A 7,042-nucleotide genomic window follows, 5' to 3' on the forward strand; every position below is an offset into this window, starting at 1 on the left:
GATTTTCATCTACAGTAGTAGACAAATTCTTTTCAAACTTAGAAGAGATGATGTTTTCTCCCAACAGCGAGAGTGACTTTTGAAGTTAGCACACAGCGTTCTGATGAACTCTGAATTTGCATCAAAGAAGCTGAATTTTTTACACCAACGTTCACTAGGATGCCCATTATTTATGGTCTCCCTAAAGTTCACAAGGAATAGAATGACTCACCTATGCGCCTGATTGTTTCCACCATTGGAGCAGCAACGGGACCCTTATCGAAGTACATCGATAAATTCCTTAAACCTCTGGTGAGTGAACTTAGGTCCTTTATCAGAGACACGGGTCACTTTATTTCCAAGATCGTAAATCTGCCTTTTGATTCCAACTATAAGCTCCTGGTGACGATGGACCTAGAGTCCCTATACTCTAGTATCCCCCAGGAAGGGGCCCTTTTGGTTCTTGAAGACATACTGATTAGACAAGCTAACCTTCCCAACACTTTGGTTATTCTAAACTTCCAGAAAATTGTATTCGGTGAGAACTATTTCGAGTTCAATCAACAATATTTACACTAAGTGAAGGGAGTCAGCATGGGGGCCTATTGTGCCCCCAGTGTAGCATGCCTTTATATGGGCCATTTCGAAGAGACTAACATCTATAACGAAGTGGCACAATTTTATGAGAATGTTCGAGCCTTGTCGCGCTTCATTGATGATATTTTCTTCATCTGGAGTGGCGACCAGGCATCCTTGAATGAATTCACCTCCTGGTTGAATGCTGCTGACCCTAATCTACGTTTCACTGCTAAGATAAGTGATGTGCAGGTAGAGTTTCTGGATGTATGGGTAAGACACAAGGAGGGACAACTATTTGTGTCTCTATACACAAAACCCACCGCCAGGAACACCCTGCTAGAGTATGGAAGCTTCCATCCGCGGTGCCAGCGTGACTCGATTCCCTTCAGCCAATTTCTCAGACTGAGGAGAAATTGTTCCCAGATGAGAGACTTTGTTCAACAGTCTGACATACTAAAAGATAAGCTGTCAAGACGGGGATACCCACACCGTCTCATCAGGTACTCCTTCAAGCGTGCTAGGTATTTCAAAAGAGACAGCATGTTTCTGGAACGTGAGCAAGGTAATCAAGATCGGTTAGTGTGTATCACCAAGCATTCGATGGCTGACAATAAGATCCGCCAAGTAGTCAATTCTCTATGGCACATCTTGAACACTAATGAATCAGACAGCCAATTATCCAAACCAATCTTTGCTCTCCGCCGCAACAAAAACCTCTGTAACCACCTGGTAAGAGGGCCTGTGGTTAAAACCGTTGAACCAAGACAACTTGGAGTGTTTGGTCTTCCCCCGTTAATGGGGAACCACCGCTGCGGGAATTGCCAAGCGTGTGCTCAAGCGATGACTGGTGTATATATAGGGGGTTTACCCAAACATAGTCACTGGGACCTGAGTTGTATAGATACTGAGAAGAAGGGGTCCCAGCGTGAGTGTGACAAAATATATACAAATCGAAAACAAAATTTGCACAGACAATGAATGCATCCACATTGTTTTATTCACAATGGGACTAGGTATATTAAATATACTCAACATTGATTACATATCATAATCGGTTGTACAGTGTCCCAGGGGGGAGGAGGAAGTGGTTGAGTGAGGATGGAGTGATGGAAGGGAATTAGTGACAGTAAAATCAGCCAATTAACAAAAATGCATTGGTGAGTTAATTTCTATATACAAAACATAAGACCGTTGGTTCGATGTACAAATCAAAAATATCATACTCCACAAAATACACTAAATAGAAAAATATTGGCGTGAAGTTGACAACCAAACAGGTTATTGTCGACGTTTCGACCCTCGGAAGTTTGCAGGGATTAGCGGTGCCCTTGCTGTGGAGTCTTCATCAGGACAGGGTGCGGGGCAGGCAACCTAGTTGGTATATATAAAATAAAAGAAAGTTGTTTTAATTGATCGTGGGACATACCTCAATTTAATTACCAGTCAAGCGCATATAGAGCACACCGAACTATGGAAGGGATCATACCATGCAAGTTAATGCTCGTGTTATAATTAAAGGACAGGACTCGCGTCTCAGTATGATTGTTCTGTTCATAGAAATTATATGAGGAAAGAGAGAATTCAATGAGAATAGTATGGACCAAAATGGGTCCAAGGGAACAAACCAGTGTATTGTTCCTTGAAAATGGCGTCATAGTACTTGAGAGAATAAAATATTAAACATTCACTAGAGTTGTTATATAGAGCGGAAGGAGCTTCAACCCGGCCCGGGGAGTGGCGAGAATGGCACAATCTTAAAACAGGATATTTAATATTTCAAAAGCGGATTGCAACAACTAGCGTCGCTCACAATGTGAACACAGTTTACCTTAGTTGTCAAATAGATTAGCACAGGGTCTTGAAATATTATTGGCAAAAAGGGTCACTCTGCGGTATCTGTGAAAAAGCATGTAGAGCAGGACATACATGTAAATAAGTCTCTTGATTTGGAAATGATTATTGAGACCAATTAAAACCAGGAGTTTGACTGGGCTTACCCCAATAGTAGATTGCGTTGGCACAGGTTCAACAGTGTAATTTAAAGATGGTCTTTCGGTCATGACTGGCAGCACTTTGACAATTGGCAATCGCAAGATTGAACTGAAATGCATGAGCAACTGCCGGACCTCCAATATAGTGTATGTCATCTTCTGCCCATGTGGGCTCCCGTATGTGGGGAAGACTGGCCGGGAGTGCCGCAACAGGATTGGTGAGCACAAATCAAATATCCACAATAAGAGAAGCGGGGCCCCGTTGGTATCTCATTGGTCCCTGGCCAAACACTTGGAAACAGACCTTAAATGGTCTATTCTTGAAAAAGTGCACAGCGTACCAGGAAAGGACGTCACCTCTATTAGGAAAAAAAGAGAGGTGTTCTAGATTTTCCTCTTGGATGCTGTAAAATCTGGGCTCAATGATTTGTGCCCGTGGGAAAATGCCATTTTTTAAATTGTTCAGATTCTCTGCTGATGTGGGGTATTAACTGTTTGCCTCCTCCTTTTGGGGCTACTCTACGTATGAGCTCTATTGTCCACCTATATTCATTCGATGTATTCTGTCTGGATCAACTTTGATTCCGGGCCGATTTGTTTGGCTTTTATGTATTGTCTGAACATGTTCGCTGCTCGATGTTAGCACTAGTACCTGACTCCTTACCAGAGTTCCTCTTCATGAGAAATCATTTTTTTGAAATTGTAGCTTGAACCGGTAGCTAAACAGCCCGATACTTCCCCCATACTGTTTCTTTTATATCCGCTTTCTTATTTTCTTCTCTGCCCTCCAAACCCCTTATTAATCCATTGTGTTTTTTTGAAATTGTGTTTTTTTGAAATTGTAGCTTGAACCGGTACCTAACAGCCCGATATCTCCCCCTATAACTGTTTCTTTTATCTCCGACTTTTTATTCTCATCTCTGCCTTCCAAATCCCTTATTAATCCTATGTGTTTTAGATTTACGATGCACCGCTCCCAGGGTGCACAATGCGGGCTTCTGAAATAGTGTATCTCTGCCTTTTGTAATTCCATGTCTGGGACCTTTTTTACCTACCCATTGCGTCTTTAAGATCGAGAATGCACCGTGTCTATGGTTCATTTAGCGAGCTTTATGAATCAGGAAAGAAAGAGAATCCAATCCGGTATCCGGTCCTTCTCTTAGATCCAGCCTTGTTGCCCGGGAAAACTGCTTTTCAGGTGCTGTGGCTTGACAATCTCGTCGGGTGGGGCCCACTATTTAAACCCTGTAAGACGCTGACTCTAACTTTTACTGGAGCACTCCTGACGTGACGGCATTATTTCGTCTTTGTATTCGACATATCAGGTAAGCGTGCCTGACTATGAAAGCTCTTATGTGGCTGCCCCCAGACTTTGGAACACCTTGCCTCTCAACATCAGACGGAGTGCTACGCTGTTTCAGTTTCGTAAACTCCTGAAAACCTGGTTGTTCTCCCATTAACCATGCTTAACTGTCATCCTGTTCATTCTTTTCTCCTGTCTATTCTTTTCTTCCCACCCTTTCAATAATGGTTTTAGCGCCTTGACGCCTAAGGGTATAAGTAGCGCTTTACAAGTGTCAAAAATAAATAAATAAATAAATTATGCCTTGGTATTCCTAGTCCCTACGGCCTTCGTACACCCAATACTCTCGGCCTGGCAGCTTTATTTCTTTGTTTCATTAACCTTGAGCGGCTGGGCTCAAACCTTGTTGTTTTTCCCTTTCATGCATTAATTTTCTATGACCATCTGTCCAGCAGGGCCCCTTGTTTAATCTTCCTGAGCTGCCCGTCTCTCTTTTGAGGCCGATATAGACCGTACCTTAGCTCAAAATCATCCGTTTGATTAAATATTTTGGAATCATGTTTAGCCGGAACTCTTGATAATGGTCGGTTCTACGTTGGTTCCGTTTTTTTCAGTATTTATACAATAACTGTCAAAATTGAAACTGAATATCTGGGTACCTGCGAACATTGCCCCGGAATTTTGCTGACGAGCCCGTGTAACAAGCCCCTGCGATCACGTGACCTCTGGTTGGCTGTATACATGGTAATTATTAGTCACGATTAATCTCTTGTTTAGGAATAGGCGCTCAAATCAGTTTGAAATTACATAGCATCCATGCTGCGTGTCCTGCTTGAACTCCCATGGAATTTTTTCTCTTATTCAGCAGTGTTCGACCATTGATAGGAACTGAGTATTATTGCTCCGGAAGACTATGCCTCGGACATTTGCCTACGAGTCCCTGTGATCGTGTGACATCTTGTTGGGCGCACACACGGTAATTATTAGTCACTAATAATCTATTGTCAAATAATAGGTTTTCGAATTATACCTTCTGGTGCGAACCTATTTAGTTCCCCTGTTGTATGTTCCGTTTGGGCCCTTTTGGATCCTATTTCCTTATTCAGCAGCTCTTGACTATTGCCTGGAGACTGGCCTTTTTGAATTGCGGAGGTCCACATACTTGGAATTAGCTTTCCGTATCTGAGCCACTGTCTGGAAAGGAACCCTTAATTAGGTGAGTATTTAGCGGACTCTACGCAAAGCTCTTACAGACTGACAAGGCGAACTTGAACTTGTTCTCCCTTGCAACATCGCTCTAGTGTTGATATTTTATCCTTACTCCGTAGGTGTACACCTGATGCACGTTTGTATCTTTCTCCATAAACGTTGAAACCGGGATTTCTGTTTAAGAGATATTCCCCTGATGGCCTAGACCGGCCCAATTTTTAGGTAAATCTTTTATATAGTATTTGGACTAAACGATGGGAAGAGTTGTCCACTCTTAGAAAAGTGCAGCCATGCTCGCTGTAGGGACTTGTACAGATCCAGAAAAAACCTACACCAATATGACTGAGAAGTATGAGCTGTTTAGAATGTGAGATTCATGGCACCTGTGTGAATGTACGAGTGTTTGTGACTAAGGAGTTTTTCTTTTGTTCGCCCAATGTGTGAATTTTCCTGTTAATCATTTTTATCTACTATGTATGAACAACTTCTGAGCTCACTACGTTCACAATCCAAATGTTTGTACTAGGATGTATTTTTGAAATTATAAATCTCTCATGTTCGCATGTCTCTATCAATTAAATTTTAATCCATTGCAAATCATGGAACTAGAAGAATACAGAAAAGTTGTCAATATAATGTGTCTCCATGATGTAAATTGTAAAAACGTGTTTTTTATATACCACAGATTGGCCACTGGTTTGATTGTTTTGTTCTACCCCACCCCACCGACGCAAAAGCCCTGATGAAGGTGCAGCCATAAGATCGGGCCAAGCACCGAAATGCGCGTTGGCGTTGTCTTTTCGGATCCTTCTAGTTTGATCTGGGGTCTCCGGCCTCGTGCCAAAAAGAACCTCTTGGGTCCCTAAATGTATCACTCTGTTAATTGATGATGAGGATGTTGTATGAACTGTGTTTCGTGTGGTTAGTTGTGTGAATGTGAGAGGAGGTATAAGTGAAGAGAAAGGATGATGTTAGATGATTGTTGAGAGGGTGAGGTGGGGTTGTTATGGAACCTTGTGAAATGTGAAATGTTACAAATTGTATTGTTATTTACATTTTTGATGCACTACAAAACTATATACTAAAATGAGAATAAAAATATATATTTTTCTATATGTAGTCTGATCAATCGTGTGGCCTGATTTTGTATTGTGGTGAGCTCAATGTTGTTAATTTGAATCCTCTGGACTCCTTGTGAGCCGCTAACCTGCATCTATCAGGGCAGACTGTTTCCAGTTTGGGAACTCGACCTTCACTTTTCAAACAAAAATTCTAACTTCAGAACTCTATTTATTTTCGAGTTAACTTTTTCTAAATTGAATTTGCTTTTGGCAAAAAGTAATCTACTTAAAGTAGAACTATTCTTAGAGAACAAGAATTCTTTGAACACTTCCAAAAGACAATATTTGACCTTGTTGACAACCTAAACAGTTTATATATTCTGTCATGGAATGGTCTCGACCTTTCATCTGTATTTCAGAGCCATTTCATAAATGTTATTTCATGACTCATTCTGATAAGCATTTTTTCTAATGACACGACATGCTTTGAATGAAAATAATGTTTTCTAAAATACGTGCAGCTACAGTGCTCATTTTTATGTACAACCATTTTAATGCATTTTATGTATTTTGGATGGGATTGTAAACATATGCTTTAGATATGTCTTTGCTTAGTATTTAGTAATGTCAAACATAATAAAGTGGAGTGGGTGTTGTATAGCGTTTTAGGACCCTAGTGTAATTTTACAGATTCATGCCCTTATATAGGTATAATTCACATTACCCTTATATAGGCAAAAAAATCATACCCCTATTTAGACCTAACTGATCCAGTCCAAATACGGCATGGCTTCTTCCACTAGTTCCAAAAAGCCACAACGATTTCTTGGAAAACTCGGCTGCAGCAGTCAGGGACATCCCCTTTCTTGAATATTGATTTGTCCTAGAAATCATGGCGTTTTCAAAGAACTACTGTTCTT

At 41.0% G+C, this 7,042-nt stretch overlaps 1 long non-coding RNA gene across 2 annotated transcripts; it reads left to right on the top strand.

Annotated features, from left to right (window-relative positions):
* The first annotated feature begins 4,716 nt into the window (after window positions 1-4,716).
* LOC147747669 (uncharacterized) lies at window positions 4,717-6,174 on the top strand. Of its 2 annotated transcripts, XR_015299682.1 has the most exons (4): window positions 4,717-4,828; window positions 4,959-5,068; window positions 5,181-5,283; window positions 5,747-6,174. It is a non-coding gene; the product is annotated as an uncharacterized LOC147747669 (long non-coding RNA). The 2 variants fall into 2 exon arrangements; XR_015299683.1 differs by lacking the exon at window positions 5,181-5,283.
* The last annotated feature ends 868 nt before the right edge of the window (window positions 6,175-7,042 follow it).

Source organism: Lissotriton vulgaris, chromosome 1_1, assembly GCF_964263255.1.
Source record: "Lissotriton vulgaris chromosome 1_1, aLisVul1.2, whole genome shotgun sequence".
NCBI classification, from domain to species: Eukaryota; Metazoa; Chordata; class Amphibia; order Caudata; family Salamandridae; genus Lissotriton; species Lissotriton vulgaris.